Below are 27,912 nucleotides of genomic sequence, written 5' to 3' on the forward strand. Positions count from 1 at the left end.
GTAGGTTTGTGAGTCTATTTTATTTTTGCAAATAAATTCATTTGTATCATTTTTTTCACAGTCCATATATCATATGATATTTGTCTTCGTCTGACTCATTTCACTTAGTATGAGAATCTCTAGGTTCATCCATGTTGCTGTAAATGGCATAGCTTCATTGCTCATAGCTGAGTAGCATTCCACTGTATATATGGACCACATCTTCTTTATCTAGTCATCTGTCAGTGGACAAGTAGGTTGCTTAAATATCTTGGCTATTGGAAACTTGTCTTCTTTGCTTATGAATTCAATGCCCCCATACCACAGAGTGTGTTAAAAGTTTATTGACTTAAACACATATGAAACTAAGGAAAGTTTCAATCTATAATTTAATAGAATTGCAATAATACACCAGACTGTCAATAGATTTTTACAAGCCTGGTTTTCTCCTTGACAAATACCGATTTTGTTCAATGTACCATATTTTATTAATTCAAGGTTTCCAGATCATTAATTCTCCCACATGAGTCTTTACTGGCAAGATTCTATTAGTAAAAAAATAAATCTCAAATTCACAATGTAGATAAAAATAATTTGATAATTATATTTAATTTATTTATAACTATATTTATAAATAAGCTCAGACAGTAAAGAATCTGTCTGCAATGCAGGAGACCTGGGTTGGATCCCTGGGTCAGGAAGATCCCCTGGAGAAGGAAACGGCAACCCACTGAGTATTCTTGGTGGGAAATTCCATGGACAGAGGAGCCTGAAAGACTAAAGTGCTCGGGGTCACAAAGAGTCAGACAGGACTGAGTGTGCACGCACGCACGCACACACACACTTTACTCACAAACACAAATTATATTTTTCAAGTAAAATGATCTAGGGTTTCTCTATGATTATAATTGCGTATTTTTACTTATAGAGATACGTGATAGTAATAAATATGTGTATACACAGAGTGCATATTACAGTCTTGAAAATGACTTTCACAAGCATCATTTCATTTGGCCCTCACTAAAACTGAAGCAGACCAGACAGAATTTATGATGCACACTTTACGAAACACTATAACACACAGTCACACAATGATGTGAGTGACTTGCCATGGATCACAAAGAAGTGGAGAGAGAAGGAAAAAGAAGACAGTGAAGGAAAGAGAAAAGGAAAGCTGGTGACTATAAATATGCTAAAGGCTTTATTCTCATTTTTCTTATTTCCCCAGTGGCAATATTCTCAAAACTCTAGTAAGTTGCTGCCCTGTAAACTGATGGTTCCAGAGTCATAAAAGCTAAGCTTCCTTTAGATGCGGTTCAGTAAATCAAATTCTTTATTAAAACAGATGGGTATCAAAATGTACAAGTGCTCAATTGTTCACAACTTGCATTTTTGTTTATGTAATGCCCACAATGCCAAGTCCTTCTTTTCAAGGAATGAGGAGACAGGAGAGCCACTTCCTAGCACATTTTCTCTGAATCTCACAAACAGCCTTCCCATCATTATTTTCTTAATTTTACATAATGTCCATTTATGATATAGTTTTTATAAATGATCAGAAAAGATTTGGACTTTGCTAAAAGTTGGAACTTTTTGTTCCTGATATATATGTGTGTGAGAGAAAGAGAGAAAGAGATACACATATTACATATTGCTTATTTTAGCCGAATAAGTTTCATTTTTACTATTTATTCAGTTCTGTTCAGTCTCTCTATCATGTCCAACTCTTTGCGACCCCATGGACTACAGCACACCAGGCCTCCCTGTCCATCACCAACTCCCGGAGTCCACCCAAACCCATGTCCATCGAGTCGGTGATGCCATCCAACCACCTCATCCTCTGTCATCCCCTTCTCCTCCCGCCCTCAATCTTTCCCAGCATCACGGTCTTTTCAAATGAGTCAGCTCTTCCCATCAGGTGGCCAAAATACTGGAGTTTCAGCTTCAATATCAGTCCTTCCAATGAACACCCAGGACTGTTCTCCTTTAGGATGGACTGGGGGGATCTCCTTGCAGTCCAAGGGACTCTCAAGAGTCTTCTCCAACACCACAGTTCAAAAGCATCAATTTTTCGGTGCTCAGCTTTCTTTATAGTCCAACGCTCACATCCATACATGACCACTGGAAAAACCATAGCCTTGACTAGACGAACCTTTGTTGGCAAAGTAATATCTCTGCTTTTGAATATGCTGTCTAGGTTGGTCATAACTTTCCTTCCAAGGAGTAAGCGCCTTTTAATTTCATGGCTGCAATCACAATCTGCAGAAATCTTGGAGCCCAGAAAAATAGTCAGCCACTGTTTCCACTGTTTCCCCATCTATTTGCCATGCATGATGGGACCGGATGCCATGATCTTAGTTTTCTGAATGCTGAGCTTTAAGCCAACTTTTTCACTTTCCTCTTTCACTTTCATCAAGAGGCTCTTTAGTTCTTCTTCACTTTCTGCCATAAGGGTGGTGTCATCTGCATATCTGAGGTTATTGATATGTCTCCCTGCAATCTTGATTCCAGCTTTTGCTTCTTCCATCCCAGCATTTCTCATGATGTACTCTGCATAGAAGTTACATAAGCAGGGTGACCATATACAGCCTTGACGTACTCCTTTCCCTATTTGGAACCAGTCTGTTGTTCTACGTCCAGTTCTAACCTGTTGCTTCCTGACCTGCATATAGGTTTCTCAAGAGGCAGGTCAGGTGGTCTGGGATTACCATCTCTTTCAGAATTTTCCATAGTTTATTGTGATCCACACAGTCAAAGGCTTTGGCATCGTCAATAAAGCAGAAATAGATGTTTTTCTGGAACTCTCTTGCTTTTTCGATGATCCAGCGGATGTTGGCAATTTGATCTCTGGTTCCTCTGCCTTTTCTAAAACCAGCTTGAACATCTGGAAGTTCACAGTTCACGTATTGCTGAAGCCTGGCTTGGAGAATTTTGAGCACTACTTTACTAGCGTGTGAAATGAGTGCAATTGTGGAGTAGTTTGAGCATTCTTTGGCATTGCCTTTCTTTGGGATTGGAATGAAAACTGACCTTTTCCAGTCCTGTGGCCACTGCTGAGTTTTCCTAATGTGCTGGCATATTGAGTGCAGCACTTTCACAGCATCATCTTTCAGGATTTGAAATAGCTCAACTGGAATTCCATCACCTCCACTAGCTTTCTTGGTAGTGATGTTTCCTAAAGGCCCACTTGACTTCACATTCCAGGATGTCTGGCTCTAGGTGAGTGATGACACCATCATGATTATCTGGGTCATGAAGATCTTTTTTGTACAGTTCTTCTGTGTATTCTTGCCACCTCTTCTTAATATCTTCTGCTTCTGTTAGGTCCATACCATTTCTGTCCTTTATTGAGCCCATCTTTGCATGAAATGTTCCTTGGTATCTGTAATTTCCTTGAAGAGATCTCTAGTGTTTCCCATTCTATTGTTTTCCTCTATTTCTTTGCACTGATTACTAAGGAAGGCTTTCTTATCCCTCCTTGCTATTCTTTGGAACTGTGCATTCAAATGGGTATATCTTTCCTTTTCTCCTTTGCTTTTCACTTCCCTTCTTTTCTCAGCTATTTATAAGGCCTCCTCAGACAGCCATTTTGCTTTTTTGCATTTCTTTTTCTTGGGCATGGTCCTGATCCCTGTGTCCTATACAATGTCACGAACCTCCATCCATAGTTCATCAGGCATTCTGTCTATCAGATCTAGTCCCTTAAATCTATTTCTCACTTCCACTGTATAATTGTTAGGGATTTGATTTAGGTGTACCTGAATAGTCTAGTGGTTTTCTCCACTTTCTTCCATTTCAGTCTGAATTTGGCAATAAGGAGTTCATGATCCAAGCCACAGTCAGCTCCCGGTCTTGTTTTTGCTGACTGTATAGAGCTTCTCCATCTTTGGCTGCAAAGAATATAATCAATCTGATTTCGGTGTCGACCATCTGGTGATGTCCACGTGTAGAGTCTTCTCTTATGTTGTTGGAAGAGGGTATTTTCTATGACCAGTGCATTCTCTTAATATTTTTTCCATTGTTCAAATTTTAGATGAGATCCCTTTAGGTATAAATTTATTTACATATGCAGTATGTTTACCCAAGCAAGGAAAAAACTAAGCACTGTGGACTCCACGACTTGGAAAGAAGGAATGAAGGAAGGGAAGAAAGGGAAGAAGGAAAGGGGGAAGAAGGAAGACAAGTTTTCTACCCTACAGAAAAAGTCACCATCCGCTTTTGTTCTTCATAAAGCAGGCTGCATTACTGGCTTCCTCAGAGCCTCATTGCTGTTAGGAATTGTTGTTGGCCACTGCCCCGAGCCATCTGCTGAAGAAGACCAAAGAATTCTGTGCTCACCTATGTGAAACCTGGACTTCTTGCCTCCGGCAAGATGATCCTAATGCAGATTAAAGAAACTTATTATGCTACTGCTATCTTGAGAATTTAAAAAGATTTAAGCAATAGCATCTCCCTTTCTTTCTATCTTCTTGGCACTTTTAAAGCAGCATCTCTTCCAAACGCTTAGGGACAGTATTTCTTACGTACATCAATTTCAGGTCACATCATTAAATGCATGTCCATTCTCTGACCAGAGAACTGAATTCTGTTAAATTGTCTTAGAAAAGTAAAACAATCATTGGGTTTCTAACACACATGGATTCTGACATCCTTCTTTCTCAGCAGGAATCCCCTGCCCTGTAATTCCTGTACTTCTGTCAGTCAAGGTTATTCTGAACTAAGTAAGCTAGAGGTCTACAGAAGACCCCATAAAGGGTATTCACCTTGGATGTGATTTTGCACAACTTTCTTTATCAATGTGTCTGTCTTGCTGTTGCTGCTGCTAAGTCGCTTCAGTCATGTCCGACTCTGTGTGACCCCATAGATGGCAGCCCACCAGGCTCCCCCATCCCTGGGATTCTCAAGGCAAGAACACTGGAGTGGGTTGCCATTTCCTTCTCCAATGCATGAAAGTGAAAAGGGAAAGCGAAGTCACTCAGTTGTGTCCGACTCTTAGCGACCCCATGGACTGTAGCCTACCAGGCTCCTCCATCCATGGGATTTTCCAGGCAAGAGTACTGGAGTGGGTTGCCATTGTGTCTGTCTTAAGGGTTACCTTTTCCTTTGTTTTGACTTTATCCTTTTTTTTCAAGTAATAATTATTCACATGGAAAATAGGTGCAATTGTCTGAGTCACTTTACAAATGGTAAATGGAAACTATAATTTAGGACTAAGAAATATCTCCCTGTTCAAGATGTACAGAAATGTTTCAGCAGGATATTTAAGGTTGCCTAGGATTTCTCTGATGGGAGTGAATTTTTCCTGCCTCTCCTGAAAGGGAGATACAGAATCACATAAGACAATTCCTAGTTTTAAAAATCTCTTTTTTATCCGATTGATTTGGGTTCTTTGGATAACCTTGACTAATATATCCCTACTTTCAATAATGTCTGGAGCAATCAGACAGAAGACCAACAAGGAAAGAGAGGACTTGAACATTCTAGACCAAGATGGCCTAACAGACCTGGACAGAACACTGCACCCAGACACAGCAGCAAGCACATCTTTTTCCAGGATGAGCCATTCTCCAGAGGAGATCACGTAACACGTTTAACCACAAAACAAGTCTTACAAACGTAAAAGGTAGAAGCCATAGCCACTGAGTGAAACCAAAAATCAGTATTAGACAAATAACTGAAATATTAACAAATATGTGGAAACTGAGCAACACAGGCTTGAAAAACCAATAAGTCAAAGAAAGCATCATAAGGGAAATTAAATAATATCTTGAGTCAAATAAAAGCAAAAGCACAACATACCAAAAACACGGGATGCAGTAAGTCAGTACCAAGAGGAAAGTATACAGCAGTAAACACATGCAAAGGAAGAAAGATCTCCAAACAAAACAAAACTTTACACATCAAGGAAATAGGGAAAAAGCAAAACTGAGCCCGAACTTACCAGAAGGAAGGAAATAATAAAGACTAGAGCAGAAATAAATAAAATAGAGAATGGAAAAATACAGGATCAATGAAGTCAAGAGTTGTCTATTGAAATGATCAATAAAATGACAAAGAGAAAACTCAAATACATAAATCAGAAATGAAAGAGGAGATATTATAATTAATGCCACAGACATAAAAAAGAGTATAAGAGACCACTATGAACAATTATACGTCAATATTGGATAACTCAAGAGAAATGAATAAATTCCTAAAATACACAGCACTCCAGTACTGAATCATAAAGAAATAAAACTTTTGAGCAGACCTCTACCTAGTAAGGAGATTGAACGAGTAATCAAAACATCCAAACAGAATTCCAAGCCCAAATGGCTTCACTGGAGAATTCTACCAAACATTTAAAGATAATTAATGCCAATCCTTCTCAAATTCTTCCCAAAAGTTGAAGTCAAAGGAGTGTTTTATGAGGACAGTATTACCCTTATACCAAACCGAAAATACTACAAAGAAAGAAAACTACAGGCGAATATCCATGACAAGTACTGATGCAAAAGTCCTCAACAAAATACCACCAAACTGAATGCAATGGCACATTAAAAGTATAATAAATCATGACAAAGTGGGAATTAGTCCTGGGATAAAATATGTTTCAGTACATTAAAATGAATTAATATCCCTGATGCTGGGAAAGATGGAAGGCAGGAAAAGAAGGGGTTGACAGAGGATAAGATGGTTGGATGGTATCACCAACTCAATGGACATGAGTTTTGAGCAAGTCCAGGAGTTGGTGATGGACAGGGAAGCCTGGCATGCTTCAGTTCATGGGGTTGCAAAGAATCGAACACAACTCAGGGACTGAACTGAACTATATTAACAAAACAAAGGATAAAATTCACATGACCATCACAAATGACATAGATAAAGCATGTTGCAAAAGTCAACATCCATTTATAGTAAAAATGCTCAACAAACTAGGAATAGAAGAAAATTACCTAAACATAAAAAGCCATATATGAAAAGCCCACAGCTAACATACTCAATGGTGAAAAAAAAACTGAAAGTGATTCCTCTAAGATGACTAAGGTTGAGTGCCAAAAAATTGATGCTTTCAAATTGTGGTGCTGGAGAAAACTCTCAAGAGTCTGCAAGGAGACTGCAAGGAGATCAAACCAGCCAATCCTAAAGGAAATCAACCCTGAATACTCATCGGAAGGACTGATGCGGAAGCTGAAGCTCCAGTACTTTGCCACCTGATGCAAAAAGCTGACTCTTTGGAAAAGACCCTGAGGCTGGGGATGATTGAAAGCTAAAGGAGAAGAGGACGGCAGTGGATGAGATGGTTAGATAGCATCACCAACTCAACAGACATGAAACTGAGCTAACTCTGGGAGATAGTGAAGGACAGGGGAGCCCGGCATGCTGCAGCCCATGAAGTTGCAAAGAGACTGATGTGGCTTAGCAACTGAGCACAGTAACAAAGATCAGAAAGAAGGCGAGAACGTCCACTCCTATCACTTCTCTTCAACACAGTACTGAGGGTCCTAGCCAGAGCAATCAGGCAAGAAAAAGAAGTTGAAGACATTCAAATCAAAAGGGAAGAAGTTATACTGTCACCAATAAGTTCTTATTTATTAAGGAGAGTCAAGTCCATCATGGCACTTCCTCTCATTATTTAGATTTGGCAACAATAGCTTGTGAGATGGCAACACAAACTTTTAAAAATAACTCAGACTGTCAAAGAATAAAACATTCAGCAGAAGCCCTAATATATGAAAGTCTATGGCAGTCTAATATATTAAAGTCCGTATCAGGCTAACAGCACCTGCAATTTACAAAGTTTCTCAACCAGTCCATCCTAAAGGAAATCAGTCCTGAACATTCGTTGGAAAGACTGATGCTGAAGCTGAAACTCCCATACTTTGAAACTCCCTGATGCGAAGAACTGACTCATTGGAAAAAAACCCTGATGCTGGGAAAGACTGAGGGCGGGAGGAGAAGGGGACGACAGAGGATGAGATGGTTGGATAGCATCACCGACGCAATGGACATGAGTTTGAGTAAACTCCCAGGAGCTGGTGATGGACAGGGAGGCCTGGCATGCTGCAGTCCATGGGGTCGAAAAGAGTTGGACACAACTGAGCGAATGAACTGAACTGAAACATATACTGGAAATTTTATCTCATTTAATCCCACATTTAACCCTACAAAGCAGGCACTCTGCTCATCCCATTTCACAGATGAGTCTTAGAAAGGTTTCTCATGTATTCATGGTCGCAGAGAAATATGAAGCAGAACTTGAAATCCAACATAAGCTTCTTTACCTCAAATTTACCCTTTATGTAAACTACATTTTGGTTTTTGTGCCTCAAGGCCTGTCATTCCGTGTATTAGAAAAACCCTACTTACCAGGCTTATTTGAACTTTATCATGTATCTATAGTTCCAGCAAACCCCTTCCAGGGAAATAATGTATCTCAGGTCGACTCTGAAACACTATGATTTCTTTCTACAGGCTATAAAGTGAAACTAGCAACCTAAAACCATATGAAATATTCTGCAATATTCCACTCAACTAAATTTCTTTCTTCTTTATGTCAAAGTTCTTTTGTCTTGCTTTTGCATTTAGTTTTAAATTATTGAAATAGATGTAAAGTGAATGACTCGCTGTTCCAAATTATAAAGATAAAAGGCATATTAATAGACTTTTTAAAAGAAGATTTGGGAGGTCGTGAAATGATTTCCACCCAGGGACTCCCAACTACATATTACCGAGCTGCTTATAACCAAGAATCTAAATTAGAAAGAAAATGAGCAAGTCTGAATAAGACTTTATCATTCTTAAAGGAATTAGTTAATATTTCAAATGTGTTCATTAAAGATACACAGTGCCACAGGCCAGAGGCTTTAACTTCCCAAGCTTATTTTTAAAACCCTAATTATAGTAATAAAAATGAAAAAAAAATGCACTCCATACATTATTTATAGAAAAAAAGCATATTTGAATGCCTATTTTTATGTATAATTCAATTCCTCTTATAAGAATTTGAATATCAAACTCAGCTTATCCATACCCACAATGATATTTTTTAACCAAAGTGCCCACAGTGATTCTTACAAGGACTTATCTGATTTAACTTACATTACTTAATAGTAATGATGCCTTTCATGGTAATTATTCATGGGTAAGTGAGAAGCATCAAAAATGGAAAAAATAAACACAGGACCTCAGCCATCTGAATGAGGTATGAGTTATGCCTTGATTCTTTTCCTCTTAAAATTCAGTTAATGTGTCTAGTTTTTCCCAGTATTAAAATTAGTCAGTTTCCACATAAATTAAACTAGTTACACCTCCATCCAGTCCCATTGTTCCTCTGGGACTGCAAAATTTTTCTGCAAAGAGCAAGATGGTAAATATTTTAGGCTGCAAGGACCATGGGGTCTCAGTGGGTCACACGTCTTTTGTTCTTTATTGTTTTTTGCTTATTTGTTTGTATTTGCTTATTTGTTCACAGGCTGTACATAAATAGGACTTAAGTTACATCTGGCCCTCAGACTATAGTTTGCTGCCCCCAGCGGTGATGGTTTCCTATAAGGCACCTGTTAAAGAGGCTTTTTTTTTTCTCTCTTAAGAAAAAAGAAGTTGGATTTTTGCTGACTGATAAAACCACTATAATATTGTAAAGTAATTAGCCTCCAATTTAAATAAATAGATTTATATTAAAAAATAAAGAAAAAGAAAAGGCTTTCAGCTTTTCAAAAAGAAAAAAGAACTTGGATTTTTGCTGAGTGATAACTTCTATGAGACTTAATCTCCCATAAGCTAGTGGTACAACTTTGAACAAATTACTCAGTCTCTCTGGGTTTTCTTTTCTGATTTACCTATAAATGAGCAGATGACTTTCACGGGAGGGAGGAGACAGACAGATCCATGGGTCTCGGGGTAGGATGTGCGGTGATAGGAGAGAGGAGAGCCCCAGTAGGAAGTGGGTGGAGGTTCCACGTGGTCAGAGCTTGGGAGCTGTGGAAGCCAGAATCTCCAAATGGCGTTGTAGGCAGCTTGCCTTCTGCCAGCTGCAATGGTTACATCCATCCATGTAACATCTATGAAATCTGGACACCTACACAGAGATGAATAAAGTATTCACCTCAGCACAGTTGTAAGTCCAATATTCAACTGGAGACACAGGTTTGATCCCTAGGTCAGGAAGATCCTCTAGAGGAGGAAATGGCAACCCACTCCAGTATTCTTGACTGGGAAATCCTATAGACAGAGAAGACTGGCTGGCTACAGCCCATGGGGTCGCAAAGATTCGGACACAGCTGACCTCATATTGCCCACCCCATGAGAGCTCGATAGATGGAGTTGTTGGGAAAAGGAACAGAGACTTTATTCAGCAAGTCAGCCGATGGAGAAGATGGTGACCCCCTGTCTGGAAGAATCATCTTGCCTGAGTTAGAATTCAGGTTTCTTTTATACTAAAAGGGGTGAGGCTTACTGTCACACATTACCTGGAGCTGGCCAGCCTCCCAAAGGAGGGGGGCGGGGCCTCTTTATGTCTTCTTTATTGCCTCCCTCCACAGGTGGGCCAGATCAGGAGGGGAGGTCAGAAAGCTGGACATCCCTGGGGAGAGTTTCTCGGGAAAGACGTTCTGGATTTGACCCCAGCCCTGAGCAAAGACAGAAGCAGCACCTTCCCAGCTCGAAGGAGCAACAATCAGGTCTGTGGGTTAAGAGATGCTAAGTTCCACGTGGAGGGGCACATGCAGCTCAGGGTGGTCCAAGCAGAAGACGGGAGTCAAGAGAGTCGAGAGGAGGTTGGAGGGTGGGCAGGATGAAGTCAGGAAGGACAGCACAGGTCGTGTGGAGCAGCCCATGCTGGGCGCTGTGGGCGAAGGGATTCACTGAGGGCTTTTCAGCAGGAGGCCTCAGGGTCAAATCCACATTTATGATAAATCACCCTTGCGTCTGTTAGACTGGATGTGAGGGAACAGGCTAGTGCAGGAAGATGAATTAGAAACTGATCCCTTATCCTGGGCAGGGGGTGATGAAGCCCTGGCTAAAAGTCATAAAAAGTCAGAATAGAGAAGATGAATCTCAGCAGTACTTGTAGAATTGTAAAGACTTGGGGGCTGATGGGAAGTACTGGGAGGAAAAGGGAAGGGCAGAAAAATGAGGAGACTATGGACGCTGCTTCCCACTTCACTGGGTGGGAGAGAAAACCCAGGAATCAGAGGCCAACCGCGATTAGGGACTCCAGGGCAGACACATGACGGTGCGGAAGGTCCAGGGAAGGATGGAACACCTGGGAAAGGTGCCCTGTGGGCAGACGTGGGCCAGAAGGAAGGTGGGCAGAAAGGAGGACCACCCAGGAAAGGAGTGAGGGGCGGGGAGAGAGCACTGATGTGAAAACTGACCACCTACAGACCCCCACCATCACACCTGGCGGACACTCCTGCAGGCAGAAAGAGCAAAGCCTAGACCAGTACAGACCCCCACTGTCCCACCTGGTGGACACTCCTGTAGGCAGAAAGAGCAAAGCCTAATAACCTTGCCAAGATCGAGTTTTGGGATCTTGACCAAAATGACCCAAGAACTCTGGGCCTCCTGTTTTTCATTTGCAGAACTGGGGCTTGAGTAGTTTATCTTACAGGTTCCTTCTCACCCAGCCTTCTCTCATTCTATAAAATGCGCCGTCATTGGCCAGGATTTGCCCTAATGATAAGACCTCAAAGAGGCAGATATACTTCTGCGGTCCTCAGCTAAGCACATGCTCAGATTCAAAGAAACGTCATATTCAAATACCCCAGTTCCATAGCAATGTCTCTTCTCACCTATGCAAATGTAATAAATGCAAAGATCTGCAAGTCACATATATACAGGTAAGTATGTACACACATACATATGTATCACATAGGATCACACAGGCATTATACACGTTATGGTTTTACTCAACAGATTGCTTTCCTGATTTCTTAAGTAGGAGGAAATGTGTCTATTTTTATTCAGTCTCCCTCGAGAGCATTCATGCTCTGCACAGGTTTATATTCAGTGGACATTCTCTCTATGTGAAGGAGTGCTGATTTACCCCAGATTACATTGATGACCCACCCCAGTAGCCTCTGCAGCTGTTATAGTCAAGCGTCCTCAGATCAGAAGAAGCAAATCTTTAAAGTATTAATTGCTTGTGCAAAATAGACTAGCTATTTCAGATTAAAATATACTAACTACTATACACAAAATAGATAACCTACAAGGACCTACTGTATATCACAGGAAACTACAACTCAATATTCTGTAGTAACCTATGAGGGAAAAAGAGTCTGAAAAGCAAAACATAGATATGTATTCAGTTATATATATAACAGTATCTATTCAGTTATATATTTTTAGTTTTAGGTGTATAGCACAGTGATTCTGTGACCATACATACTATAGTGTGTGGCACACAATATATAGTTATATAGGTATACACATATACAGTTATATATATATTAAACTGCATCGCTGTGGCTATACATCTGAAACTAACACAACATTGCAAAATTAGAGTTTAAAAAACACTTCAACTATCTTACTGTGTACTAAAACCATTTCACTCTCCCAGATTTTACAGGACACAGATAAGCTCAACCATACCATTATAAAACTGTACTGATTAAATGTATTTTTCCTTTAATAAATAAACATCCCACTTGGAATGACTTTTTATAGCAAGTACTATATCCCTGGGGCCTATCAGTCTCTAAAGCAATGGCATGTACTCTGGTTTCCCAAAAGCCCATCAGCTATAACCTCATATGCACACACAGGTTGATCACACATGATTAGGGACCCTGGCGTATCACACATGCTTGTGGAATTTTAATAAACTAAACAGCGTCACACAGACAGATAGATATATTCAGGAGGACCCTTAACCCAAGGATGACAAATCACCTTCAAAGCCTTTAGAAGTTCCCAGAGCAAAACGTAACCCACCCTGGCAGCTAGGCAGTAACCCCATAAAGAGGCTGCTAGCCGGCCCGGGCGGGGGTGTGGCTCCCCTGCCTTCCTCCCAGTCCCAAGGTTTCGTTTCAGGATCTCAGGGACAATCTTGGAGCCTCTTGCTCTGAATCACTAGGAAATTCATACAGTCTGTAGGGGGTTCATAAATAACGCCCCCCCAAAACAAACAAACAAACAAACAAAGCAAACGTTCGAGACATTTTAACCTTCACCTGAGCAGAAATTCCAGCCACCCTTACGAGATCCCCAAAGAAAGCCCCCTCTCAGAGGATGAGCGCTTCCGGAGCTTTTGCACTTAGCAGGATAAAGACCGCCCGGCGCGCCCCCCTTCCAGCCCACGGACTGCTCAGGCCAATTCACAGCAGCTAAGTTTTCTTGGCTCCGCTGAGCAGAAGACAACCCTTCCTCCTCCAATGGCTAAGAAATTCTTCTCAGTAGCAAACGCTTAACACACAACTGAAATGCCTTTGGCTCCTTCCCCCCCAGTACTGGAGGTCTGAGACCCCCGGTGAGTAGCTACAGCTTTTCCATAAACGACAGAAATGCTAACAGAACTTGACGATAATCACCTCCCTTACCTTTCCGGGAAGTGGGGCGTACAAGGGACCATTAAACCCAACATTTTCACAGACCTCCTTGGTTTCCCCCAGCCAGGAAAGATGGGGCGGGGGCTGGCTGGGGTGGGTGCGGGGGGAGCGGGAGGCCCGAATGAAGAGCCCGGGGCGGGGACCGCGCCCCTCGCCGACGTGGCCCACCGTAGTGGCCGGACCCCTGAGACAATGGAGCGACATTGTCCCGCGGGGGGTCGCGGTCAAGGGTCAGTAGATGGGTGGAAGGCGGCCTGGGGGACCTCCTTCACCCCTATATCTTTGTTCTCTGAAGTAGTCGCCCTCTTGCATCCCCAAAGAAAAAGAGAAAGAGGCCGAGCCGCCCCCCCACCCCCCGCCCCCCAGGAGTGGCCGCGGAGGGCCCCCAGCGCCGCTCCTCCCGTCTCCCGTGGCAACCAGAGGCTTCCAGCCCCTCTCAACCGGCAGCCTGTCGTCTCCTCCCGGGCTGGTCCAGAGTTCGGAGGGTTCCAGCTCTCAGCCCGCGTCCCCTTCCGGGAAAGAGATCGCCAGCCCCCTCTCCACGCCCGCTCCCGTCTCCACCCCGGGACTCTGGCTGGGGAGGGGGGAACCCGGCGAGGCAGGTGCCAGCAGCCCACACCCTCCCGGGGTCGCCCCGCCGAACCACGGGACCGGGAGGCGAGGCTGCCTGGCCAAAGCACCCCGCGCTGGGGACCGCGCCCGGCGCCCGCCGCAGCCCCTACCTGCTGGAGAAGGGTGCCCCGCAGCCCGGACCCCGGGAGTCGACTCCGAGTGCGCCCCGCGAGGGTGCGCGGCGCGCTGCTGCCCTGCGCTTCCCCGGGGCCGTGGCGCGCTCGGGGCGGGCGCGCCGGGCGCACCCGGGGCCGGTGAGCGCCGTTCTCGTCCCGGCCGGCGGTGCGGGCTGGGCGGCCGGGGTCCGGGTTCCGCGGCCGCGCTCGGGCTCCGGGCGCCGCTCCGGCCGCCGGGGCTCAGCGGGGCCCGCCTCCGTCCGGGCCGGCCGCCGCCTCCTTCCCACGCGCTCGCGCGCCGGGACCGCGCCTCTCTGCTCTCGCTGCGCCTCCGGTCCCCCCTCCGGCTTCTCCCGCCTCCCGCCTCGCAGGCCAATCTAAGAACGGGGCTCACTCTTCAAACTTCTGCGTCCGGGCTCGGCCAGAAGCGGGGCAGCGAGACCGGAACGCGGGGGTGGCGGCCCGGGCGCGGGGCCCCTGCGCGGTGGCCCGGGGCTGCGACCTGGAGCGGGCACCCCCCTTGAGCCGGCCGACCCGAACAAAGGCCATCGCGAGGACTGTGGCATTTGTCACCCGAGCAGATGAGTAACCCTGTTTAAAGACGCAGAGGCCCTGACCGTCCTTCCCGCTCTGGTATTCGAGAGCCCCTCAGATTCTCCTGAAATCTCCGAAATGACTAACTTAAGCCTGGGACGACCACCCCCGGCAAGGAAAAGCCCGACTCCAGGCAATTGCGCTCTGTTGCAGTTTTCAGGACAGAATAGAAAGCTGCCCTGCCCACTCCCCAAGATTTTGGTTTTGGTTGGCTGTGTAAACATATTTCACTGTCCACATTTTGCTATGAGGACCGTATTCGATATTAATTCCAGAGTTAATGTGATATACATATATATATATGTACAGATGAGTTTGTAAACATATGTACAGACACATAATAGTATATAGTAGCAGGCGGATAATGGCAGAGGTCTTGTTTATAACACCCGGTAACTTTATTCCAGTGAGATTATAATTAGATTAATTATTAATTATCGGATATATTCGCACAAACCCTATGCTACATGTGCATATGAAAAATAGAAGATCTAGGGATGTCTGCATGGAATGTAAGTTTCATATTAAATGACATTATACCAGTGCACGTTCAGGAAAGGATTAAATAATGACTCTGAGATACTGTCTTGATTTTCATTTATATCTCATATATTTCTGTTATTTGAGATACATTTTTTTGAATTTCAAAATAGGATCAATGAAATGAGCTAATTTACTTTGTAATGATGTGAGACTGTCTGGAGACACTTTCTCTATATAATGTGAGGAGAACGAATCCCAAGCCAGATTTAATTTCTTATAAAAATAATTTACAACATCATAGAATTTACCAAAGCAATTCAACAATAGTTTTAAAAATAATGTAGACTAGTAAGAATGAGTATGAATTCAAAGGAAAATAAATATTTTCGCACTAATTGTTTTCTTGTCCTTTTATATATTAACACCAAGAGATAGATACGGACTGTGAGGACTATTACTCATTTCTGTGTTTATTGTGTTGTATAATATGTGAAACCAATCCATTTCTCTCTTTTTTTTAACATTTTATTCTGTATTGTTAACCATTGTGATCATTAACAATGTTGTGATAGTCTCAGGCATACAGGAATGGGACTCAGTCATTCTCCCCCAAACTCCCCTCCCATCCAGGCTGCCACGTAACATTGACCAGAGTTCCCTGTACTATGCAGTAGATCCTTGTTGGTTATCCATACTGGAAGAGAGCTAACCTACCAAAGTTAGCTCTGGTAACTAGCTTTTAAGCTCCTGGTGCTTCAGACAGTGAAGAACCCACCTGCAAAGCAGGAGACCCAAGTTCAATCCCTCAATCGGGAAGATCCCCTGGAGAAGGGAATGGCAACCCACTCCAGTATTCTTGCCTGGAAAATTCCATGGGTAGAGGAGCCTGGCAGGCTACAGTCCATGGAGTAGCAAAGAGTCAGACATGACTGACTGCTATCAAACTCTGCACACAGAAAATAAAAAGTGCCTATTAAAATACTAATGTGAATTCAGCATGAGCGTTTACTGTGAGTATGACTAGCATGCTTATATTCCTCAAATATAGGTTGTGTATTTGATATAGGTTTATATATATTATATATGTTTCTACAATAGCAGCTTATAGTTATAGGAAACTAAAAGAAAATATGTTCCTAAAAACCTATGAATCATAAACAAGATCACATTTATATTCCAGCTATTCCCATCAGATTCTGCATCCCGTAGTCATACAACAGTGGCTTAAAATACACAATTGATGTTGATAAGGTTTTAAAAAATGATTTTGCTAACCAAGCATATAGGCAATATATTATTAAGAATGTCAATGTTGGTTCAGTTCCCAGAGGTAATTTTTCTCTTTACAGTGATATATAAATGCTGGTTTGCCATTGGCGAGCACTGTTTACAAGAAGACATCCACTTCTGAAATAGTGATTCTCTTGCGAGCACAGAAGCAGGCCTTACCCAACTTCGGCAGCCCCGGAAGGTGTGCGGTGGTGAAAGAGGGTTGCCGCGAATAGAAACTCCAACACAGCTACTTTCGCATCCTGACTGAGAGCTCCTGTCACTTTTCAGAACATAAATTATTATGGGAAAGGGTGTGTGGTAAATGCTTTGTATTTTATTACACTCATAGTCCACTGTACCTCTCACGTACCTGTCTTGAATGAACTGGAAATTTTAAAATGAAAATGCAGTAATTTGCTAATTCTTAACATTGTGGGGGAACGGAGCTGTTCATTTCCCATAAAATAACACGTCTAGATTAAAGTTATGTCCTTAATATTCGGTATTGCTATGGGACAGCAAAAAGAAAATTTCATGTCTTTCACTGGGAAACAGGATCATATTTAAATCAATGCACAGTTATAACTCCTGTGTCTCCGAAGTATATGAGAGTCCAGTTTCCCTCTTTATTTCCTGTGAACTGAGTGCTTGTATGTCTCTGAAATTCATCTGTGTATATCCTCACCCTGAGGTGAAGGTGCTCAGGGGAGGGGCTTGAGGTCATGTGGATGGAGCCCCCATGATGGGGTTGGTGACCAGAAGACAGAGAGCGTGCTTGTTTGCGCTGTATTCTCTGCCATGAGAGAACACGATGAAAAGACAGCCATCTGCAACACGCAAGAGGGCCTTCCCCAGAGTCAGACCATGCTGGGGCCCTGATCTGACTTCCGGCCTCCAGAAATGTGAGAAATGAATTTGTGTTGTCAATAAGCCTACACTAATTTGGGTTTCCCAGGTGGCTCAATGGTAAAGAAGTCAAGGTTCAATCCCTGGGTCAAGTAGATCCCCTGGAGAAGGAAATGGCAACCCACTCCAGTGTTCTTGCCTGGAGAATCTCATGGACAGAGGAGCCTGGTGGGTTACAGTCCATGGAGTTGCAGAGAGGCGGACTAAACAGCAGCAGCAACAGATACTTTGTCATGGCAACCCAAACAAAGGCATTGTTCTATCAGTTGTTGAGGGAGGGGTACTCAAATCTCCAGCCATGATTTTGAGTTTTTGTAGTTTTCCTCACAATTCTGTGAGTTTTTACTTCATGCATTTAGAATTTCCATTTTCAGTGTGTAATGTTTAAACTTGTTCTGCACTTCTGGTGAATTGTTCCCTTTATAATTTTGAAATGATAGAAATGGTATGGACCTAACAGAAGCAGAAGATATTAAGAAGAGGTGACAAGAATACACAGAAGAACTATACAAAAAAGATCTTCATGACCCAGATAATCATGATAGTGTGATCACTCACCTAGAGCCAGACATCCTGGAATGCAAAGTCAAGTGGGCCTTAGGGAAGCATCACTATGAACAAAGCTAGTGGAGCTGATGGAATTCCAGTTGAGCTCTTTCAAATCCTAAAAGATGATGCTGTGAAAGTGCTGCACTCAATATGCCAGCAAATTAGGAAAATTCAGCAGTGGCCACAGGACTGGAAAAGGTCAGCTTTCATTCTAATCCCAAAGAAAGGCAATGCCAAAGAATGTTCATACTACCACACAATTACACTCATCTCACACGCTAGTAAAGTAATGCTCAAAATTCTCCAAGCCAGGTTTCAAAAGTACTTGACCAGAACTTCCAGATGTTCAAGCTGGTTTTAGAAAAGGCAGAGGAACCAGAGACTTCCTCTTCAGAGAGTCTTTAGAGACTTCCCTGTAGCTCAAACGGTAATGAATCTGCCTGCGAGGCAGGAGACCAGGGTGCTATCTCTGGGTTGGAAAGTTCCTCTGGAGAAGGGAATGGCAATCCACTCTAGTATTCTTGCCTGGAGAATTGCATGGACAGAGAAGCCTGGTGGGCTACAGTTTGTGGGGTCAAAAAAAGTCAGACACGACTGAGTGACTAACCCAGTCCACAGAGGAACCAGAGATCAAATTGCTAGCATCTGTTGGGTCATTGAAAAAGCTAGAGAGTTCCAGAAAAACATCTATTTCTGCTTTATTGACTATGCCAAAGCCTTTAACTGTATGGATCACAACAAACTGTGGAAAATTCTTCAAGAGGTGGATATACCAGACCACCTGACCTGTCTCCTGAGAAATCTGTATGCAGGTCAAGAACCAACAGTTAGAACTGGACATGGAACAACAGACTGGTTCCAAATCGGGAAAGGAGAATGTCAAGGCTGTATGTTGTCACCCTGCTTATTTAACTTATATGCAGAGTACATCATGAGAAATGCTGGGCTGGATGAAGCACAAGCTGGAATCAAAATTGCTGGGAGAAGTATCAATAACCTCAGATATGCAGATGACACCACCCTTATGGCAGAAAGAGAAGAGGAACTAAACAGCCTCTTGATAAAAGTGAAAGAGGAGAGCGAAAAAGTTGGTTTAAAACTCAACATTCAGTAAACTAAGATCACGACATCTGGTCCCATAACTTGATGGCAAATAGATAGGGAAACTGTGGAAACAGTGACAGACTTAATTTTCTTGGGCTCCAAAATCACTACAGATGATGACTGCAGCCATGAAATTAAAAGACAGTTGCTCCTCGGAATAAAAATTATGACCAACTTAGACAGCATATTAAAAAGCAGAGACATTACTTTGCCAACAAAGGTCCATCTAGTCCAGGCCATGGTTTTTCCAGGAGTCATATGTGGATATGAGAGTTGGACTATAAAGAAAGCTGAGCAGTGAAGAATTGATGCTTTGAACTGTGGTGTTGGAGAAGACTCTTGAGAGTCCCTTGGACTGCAAGGAGATCCAACCAGTCCATCCTAAAGGAAATCAGTCCTGAATATTCATTGAAAGGACTGATGTTGAAGCTGAAGCTCCAATGCTTTGGCCACCTGATGCGAAGAGTTGACTCATTTGAAAATACCCTGAACCTGGGAAAGATGGTAGGCGGGAGGAGAAAGGGATGACAGAGGATGAGATGGTTGGATGGCATAACCGACTCGATGGACGTGGGTTTGGGTGAACTCCAGGATTTGGTGATGGACAGGGAGGGCTGGCATGCTGCGGTCCATGGGGTTGCAAAAAGTCAGACACGACTGAGTGACTGAACTAAACTCCTAGTATTCTTTGGAATAAAGTTTACTTTTTCTGATAATGATATCTCCAGATTTTTTTTTTTGGTTAGTAGTTTCTTCGTGTCTCATTCCCTCTTTTAAACTTAAATTATTTGGGTCTTTATGTTTAGAGTATGATTCTGTGGGAGGAGGTTATGGACAGAATGTGACCACCGGTTGACCCCCGAGTTGCGCGTGGGCAAGCAGGAGCTCCTCACCCCTCCCCTGAGCCTGAGATGTCCATTCTGCCCACTGTCCCCGCAGGGGGCACTGAGTTCAGGGATGCAGTCCTCAGGTCACTGTGAGACCATCCGGACACTGCCTGTGCCTGAACTCCACTAAGGTCTTTCTGTAAACTTTTAAGATTCTACTGGGCAAGTTCGGCAGTCCATTCGTCTTGCAGAGTCCAGGACAAGCCTTGGAGGTAAGTCTCCTTGCTTATTACACCTGCCAACTACCATTCTGGAGAAGCTGCCTCTTTCTTGGTCTCTCCTTGCCCTCCAGGACAGGGCCAGTTTCAGATTTCACCTGGGGAATTTCTGAGGCTGGGAACCATCATTTGGGTGCCTTCGTTACCGTGGAGATACTGATATCATTTGTGTATGTGGAGCCTATTGACAAAAAGATGAGGCTCAGACAACTTCAGAAATGGTGTCATGGTTGTTGAGACCACATATGTGGTGTGAAATCTATTTATACATCTGTGTGTTGTTCATGAAAGTGTTTGCCATTTTATAAATGGTACCAACAATCTAGAAACACTTTTAGTTTTAAAATATTCTGACTTTCTAAAATATCATTGTTTTTCTTCTGGTTTAAACATATTGAACCTTTAATTCACAGCTAACCCATAATTGTTGTGCCTCGACTGATCTCAGTTTCCAGGAGTCAGAACAAGGCAGTGGTCAAGTGGTCCTGCAAACCCCCTAGGTAAAAAGGATCCTCATTTCTGCTAAATTCTCTGACTGGAAAAACAGCATCACTACACACTATAGCGTTTTTATTAAAACTATTTGGATTACATCTTTTTAGCTGTTTGTCTGTTGCTGGACACTTAGGTTGTGTCTGTGTCCTGGCTGTCGTAATAGTGCTGCAGAGAACACTGGGGCGCGTGTGCCTTTGTGAATTCTGGTTTTCTCAGGCTGTACGTCCAGGAGTGGGGTTGCTGGTCATATGGTAGTTCTGGTTTTGGTTTTTTAAGGAAACTCCATACTGTTTGCCATAGTGGCCACACCAATTCACATTCTACCAACAGTGCAAGAGGTTCGCTATTCCCCATGCCCTCTCTAGCACTTATCGTTCGCAGATTTTTTGATGATGGGCATTCTGGCTTGGTTATATCAAAAGATATAAGACTAACTGTCGTTGTTCAGTTGCTAAGTTGTGTCCAACTTTTTGTGACACCATGGACTGTAGCCCACCAGGCTCCTCTGTCCATGGGATTTCCCAGACAAGAATATTGGAGTGGGTAGCCATTCCCTTCTCCAGGGGATCTTCCCAACCCAGGGATTGAACCTGGGTCTCCTGCATTGCAGGCAGATTCTTTACCGTCTGAGCTGCTGCTGCTAAGCTGCTAAGTCACTTCAGTCGTGTCTGACTCTGTGTGACCCCATAGACGGCAGCCCACCAGGCTCCCCCGTCCCTGGGATTCTCCAGGCAAGAACACTGGAATGGGTTGCCATTTCCTTCTCCAATGTGTGAAAGTGAAGTTGTTCAGTCGTGTCTGACTCTTAGCAATGCCATGGACTGCAGCCTACCAGGCTCCTCTGCCCATGGGATTTTCCAGGCAAGAGTACTGGAGTGGGCTGCGGTTGCCTTCTCCAGTCTGAGGAAGCCCAATATAAGATGGTACCTATCATAAATCATATACCCTATTGAATTCAGTTATAAATGTTTTAAGATTAAAAAAAAACTAAGGGAGAGAAACTGAAAGCTGTGTTGTTAAAAATTACTGTAATTACAACAATTTCAAAGAATGTCTTACTTTTCTTGTCTAATGAGCATGTAGCACAATAATAATTACAGAAATCATTAGATCTGTCAGATTTAGCTGGTGGAAAGCATTTATTGCAATAATACAGTCAACACGCACATGCCAATCAACAGGAATTATTGGAATTGTAATAGGGTCATATGTTCACTTGGGCTTCCCTAGTGGCTCAGCTGGTAAAGAATCCACCTGCAATGTGGGAGACCTGAGTTCAATCCCTGGGTTGGGAAGATCCCCTGGAGAAAGGAAAGGCTCCCCACTCCAGTATTCTGGCCTGGAGAATTCCGTCAACTGTATAGTCCATGGGGTCACAAACAGTCGGACACAACTGAACACCTTTCACTCACTCATGTTCACTTACCTGGGTCATTTAATCATATCTTTAAAATTTGAACGTTTTTTCCCCTGTGCTAAACAGTAGGTTCTCATTATTATCTATTTTATACACAGCTGCTGTTGCTGCTGCTAAATCGCTTCAGTCGTGTCCGACTGTGTGACCCCATAGACGGCAGCCCACCAGGCTCCCCCGTCCCTGGGATTCTCCAGGCAAGAACACTGGAGTGGGTTGCCATTTCCTTCTCCAATGCAGGAAAGTGAAAAGTGAAAGTGAAGACGCTGAGTCGTATCCGACTCTTAGTGACCCCACGGACTGCAGCCCACCAGGCTCCTTCGTCCATGGGATTTTCCAGGCGAGAGTACTGGAGTGGGGTGCCATTGCCTTCTCCGTTATACACAGCAGTGTATATAATTCAGGAGATGGATGCTGGTGAGAGTTGCTCGACAATGTATACGTACTTTAGTGCCACTGAACCACACAGTTAAATATGGTTAAAATAGCACTTTTCATATTATTTGACTTTTACCACAATAAGAAAAATTTAAAGGTATGAAGTTAACACTAATTAGAAGTAGAAACAAGCCACGCTCTCCAGTGTGTGTTAACAATACAGTAATAGGTAAAGTACCTGTATCAGGGCAGGAATGAGTCACACAGCTACAGTTTAAGCAGCTTTCAATGAGATGGAGACAGACATCAGTTTCCACCTGAGGGCTTTGATCCGGGAAGGAAGTCGGTAAATCAGGGTCCCGCATCTTGGTTTAGGTCATTTCATTTCAGGTCTGCAGATAACAAGTTCATTTGCTTGAAAAGACAGGGGTAACTGAAGGAATAATGAACCTGGAATCAGAGCCTGTGAGTCGTGAAGCCTGGATGGAATGAGTCTAAGGTAGTAAGACCAAGAAGATGAGTCTACAGGACAGAGTGAGGATCGCTGGAGGAAAAGGACTCAATTTATGAGAAATATCCAGACTGCGGAGGTCCTGTGACAAACGCACCAGGGGTCCCATCCCTGGGTCGGGAAGTATGGTACGGTCATACGACTAGCATCCTCCTCCTGCTTAAAAAAAAAACAGTTTACTTTCATATCGTTTTAAATTGCTTAGCAACAAAAGGAAAGAGAAAAATGTTTTAAACAAAACTGTTTGAGTGTTGGAGCTGACCTAGAAGAGGAAATTTATTTCTAATCAGGGCAAATGATGATTCAAAGTCTTTTCCATCTTAGACATCAGGAGATACCCTTAAGAGCAGGTGGAAACAAAACACTGAACAGTGAAGCAAACTGGATGAAGACTAGAAACTCCTAAAGCCAGTGTCTCTGATTCTATCATTTTCCTGTACCTTCTTAGTCAAGAAATGAGGACTGATAGGAGTTCCTCCAGAAACATTTCACATCCACAGGAGTCTCAGAGAACCATCTCCTGACTGTGGGCAGATGCACCAGAGGCCATTCTGATGCTTAACCAAGGTCACGTGTCTCTTAACTGTGGTAAAGCCTTACGTGTGAAGCTCCTTAGCACCTGGGGCCCCACTTGTTTCACTGCTGAAATCTCTGGAATCAGTCGCTTTACTGTATTTCAAATCAATTGCATGGATACCATCACCTCTGGGCATTTTAGGAATTTCTCTTGTACTGGAAGGTCTTTGTCAGAGAAAATGAGGCATCGCTTCAAATAAATCTCTAGAGACCAAAGTGGTCTGTTTTAGCCATGGGATTTTCATGTGGCTCCTGTATATTCCTGTTTTATTAGAAAATCACTAAGAATAAAAGCAAAGTATCACTGGCCTCTGAAAAACACAATGCTCAAAACTTGAATGTTTAACAATTACGTCTTGTCTTTCTAACAATATTGAGTACAGTTGTGATGTCTGATAACTCAACATCCTTAATGTAGCTTTATGCATTTTAAAAATCTATATTTTATACAGATATATTTATATTTACAATTACACTTATAAATATATATTTAACTTATAAATGCATGAATCTAATTTATAGATTATATATAAAGACAATTATCACAAACATAACTCATGAACAGTATTCTGAGGTATCTATTTATTTATTTTTATTTATTCTTCTCTTCCCTCCAAAAGGACTGAGAGCTTACAAGGAGAAATAAAGTGGAAAGATATGAATAGATTTAAATAAAAGCAAAGGCCAAACAGAAGCAAAATCATACGATGAAAGAAGTTATTGGTATATACCTCTGTGTGTTGCGAAGTTTCTGGCATGGCGATTTTGATGAATAATTGATTAATAATGTAGTGAGCATGAACGGCTGCTAAAAGTGCTCCTCATCCTTGTTTAAGTCGAAGCCGTAAATGAATGCAAATATAACCTACATTATATTTATAGATGTGTCAACATTTGTATTTTTCACCAAATACACGTGTACTATTTGCTGTGGAGGAGGAGCACTTTCTTTCCTTGTTTTTTGTTCCTGGAAGCATAGCTTCCACGGGGCATTTTATGTAGAGACACATATAGTGAGGCTGTCAGAGAGGCAGTGTTTCAAAAGTGATTGTAAGTGAGAACCAGCTGCACACCTTGGGGAACTCAGTGCTCTGTGGGCGCCTAAATGGGAGAGAAATCCAAAAAAGAGGGGTATGTGTATACATATAGCTGATTCACTTTGCTGTACAGTAGAAATTAACAATATCGTAAAGCAACTATGCTCCAGTAAAAATTAATTTAGTAAATAAAATGCTGTGTGTGCTCAATCACTCAGTCGTGTTCGATTCTTTGCAACCCCATGGACTGTAGCCCACCAGGTGCCTCTGTCCATCCAGGCAAGAAAAATAGAATACTATATAAGTTTAAAAGTAATTGTAGCTAACTTTACCAATAATAATATACAGGTGTAGAATATCTCAAGTATTTCAAGATAGAAGCAAAAAAAAAATAACATGTATTTAGTACTAGAAAGCTTTCAAATCCCTTTTCTATCTTTTAATCTTACTCTTCGTGTAAAATCATTAGTATCACTACTCCCATTTTATGTCTGAAGTCACTGGGCTTCCAGATTTTGAGCAACAGATCTAACTGGGTGAGGGGAAAGGTTTAAGACTCAAGTTTTGATCCCGTGATTCCAAATTGTATGATCTTTTCACCTGCCTCTCCTGAAATGGAGGCATAAAAGTTACATTCTAAATCTGTCATTTATATTTTTAATTTACCTTAAAGAGTTTTTCTTCTGAATTTCGATCTGAGGTCAGCATATCTTAATGTATTAAGAAGAATTTAAATTAGCACATAAAGTTAATCCAAGAAACTTTTTTAAGTGTCAATAGTCGTTTGAGTGTCTGCTGTCTTTTTCTTTCTTAGTCACTCAGTTGTGTCCGACTCTGTGACCCCTTGGACTATAGCCCACAAGTCTGCTCTGTCCATGGGATTCTCCAAGCAAGAATAGTGGAGTGGGTTGCCATTCCCTTCTCCAAGGGATCTTCCTGGCCCAGGGATCGAACACGAGTCTCCTGTGTCTCTTGCATCACAGGCAGTTTCTTTTCCCAGGTGAGCTATCAGGGAAACCCCATCTTCTATCTACGAAGGTGGTTCAGAAGGCTGTTTCTCAGCCCTGAATGCACATGTGAAGCACTTGGTAATCTTATAAAAGTCCAGAATCCGACTCAGTGTTTGTGGGAGAGGGCCTGCCCTGACGCGCTCACCTTTTCCATCGTGCCATGTTGATCTCCAGCTTTTCCCTGCTCTCAGCTTTTGGAGCTCTTCTCTGTTTACAGATTTCACTATAAAGTGTCTCCTTGGAGAACTTCAGCCCTGTTTAATGTGTCCGCTGTGCACTGATATTATTGCTCTTATTTTACAAATAAAACTGAATCTCTGGAGGAGGTCAGTGGTGCTCAAAACCATTCCCTTGACTTTGGAGACAATGATAAAGCCATACCGAGGGCCAGTTCCCTGATCCCAAAACTCTTTGCAGCATGTCACCCCCACCCCAGAGAGACTGCTGTGACCTCTCATCAGGCACAAGGGACGCTGCATCGGCAACAAGGTGGGGTCGTGACCCAGCCTGGCTGAGACCACTTGTCCCCAGCTCATATCCTTCCAAGACAAACCGGTGACGCATTGCTTGGCGGGGGCAGCTTTCTGGACCAGGCTCTCCCCTGGGACCCCAGAGTGGGTGGAACAGTGCTGACTCTCCCCAGCCCCGTCTGAGCCCACTTCCCAGTTCACGAGCAGCTGCCCTTACCCAGCTGTCCCCCTCCCCTCTCCCATCCGTCACTCCTCCTTTTGCCTGGATTCATTTCCATCTCTCCCCTCAAAGACAGTCTCCACCCTCGCTGCTGTTGCTGCTATTCTGTCCCTCAGTCGTGTCCAACTCTGCGACTCCAGGGACTAGCCTGCCAGGTTCCTCTGTCCTTGGGATTCTCCAGGCAAGAATCCTGAAGAAGGTTGCCATTCCCTCTTCCAGGGGATCTTCCTGACCCAGGGATCGAACCTGTGTCTCCTGCATTGGCAGGTGGATTCTTTACCACTAAGCCACCCTCCCTTATCTCATCTGTAGCTTTTGTTTCACTTCTTTCCCTCTTTAGAGCCTCCTAAGAGGAAACTTACCTGTAGACTCAGCAAAATGGTCAAAAAGACATTCTTAGGGGCTTATTTCTTCTTGTGGAAAAAATGCAATTGCTCAGGGTTTTTAATGCTTGTGTCCTTTAATCTTCTAAGTTTTCCCACCTTTGTGATTTTCCTAGAAGATTCTTTCCAGCACGGTCAGAAGAATCCATTACATTTGACTGACTGACTCTCAGCTGAGTTCTGCACCCCAGGGTCCCATCCTCAAGCTGCTCGGCTCATAAATGTTGAATGATAGTAATGATGCTTGCAGAACCATTTCACATAAGCCCAAAAGGTGTGACTGGCAACTACCCATAAAAGAAGCACTGTAAATTTCCATAAAAGAAACCTGATGACAATGACGTACAATGTTGGCAAGGTGATATTGCAATCCAAAAGCGTCGGAGCCTCCGGTGAGGGTTTCATGATGTCCGCAATAATATCATTCAAGAAACACGGCTTATAAATGAGGGCTGTCTTTGCCCAAGAAGATTTAAAAAGCAATAATAATGCATACTGCAAAAACTGTCTTTTCCCCCCAGTTCAATCAGTTAGCACAGCAGGCATGGATACGAAAGAGACGAGCACAGTGACTTCCCTGGTGGTCCAGTGGTTAAGACCTTGTGCTTCCCATGCAGGGGGCGTGAGTCCAGTCCCCGGCCAGAGAACTAGGACCCCACATGGTGCACATCACGGCCAAATTATTTTTTTTAAGATACCATTGAACAAGAGCACAATTCCCTGCCCCAAATAGACTTGTTGTTGTTGTTCAGTCACCAAGTCATGCCCGACTCTTTGCGACCCCATGGCCTGCAGCACGCCAGTCTTCGCTGTCCTTCACTATCTCCTGGAGTTTGCTCAAACTCGTGTCCAGTGAGTTGGTGATATTATCTAACCATCTCATCCTCTGCCATCCTCTTCTCCTATTGCCTTCAGTCTTTCCCAGCATCAGGACAGAATTAATTTTAGCAAGAGCAACTGTGTATGTTTTACATGTGTACGTGTGTATAAGACTATATGTACATATAGATAACATGGAAGAGAGTGACTACATATATGTAGCTATATATATTAACATATGTAGCTACACACATGTATGCTTTAAAATATAGGTGCTATTATTGTTATTCAGGTATGATTAGGCCAATATTTCGGAAGATGACTCATTGAAAAGATGAATTGTT

The 27,912-nt window shown here is 43.0% G+C and overlaps 1 protein-coding gene across 2 annotated transcripts in view; it reads right to left on the reverse strand.

Annotated features, from left to right (window-relative positions):
• Window positions 1-14,388, reverse strand: part of MYO16 (myosin XVI) — a 517,517-nt gene extending 503,129 nt beyond the window's left edge. Inside the window, exon 1 of one of the 2 annotated variants that reach the window (XM_044927086.2) lies at window positions 14,237-14,388. The gene's annotated coding sequence lies outside the window, so the exon portion shown is untranslated. The remainder of the gene's footprint in view (window positions 1-14,236) is intronic. The other variant, XM_044927087.2, reaches the window with a different exon arrangement.
• Window positions 14,389-27,912: the final 13,524 nt, after the last annotated feature.

The sequence above is a fragment of the Bubalus bubalis genome, chromosome 13, assembly GCF_019923935.1.
Source record: "Bubalus bubalis isolate 160015118507 breed Murrah chromosome 13, NDDB_SH_1, whole genome shotgun sequence".
NCBI classification, from domain to species: domain Eukaryota; kingdom Metazoa; phylum Chordata; class Mammalia; order Artiodactyla; family Bovidae; genus Bubalus; species Bubalus bubalis.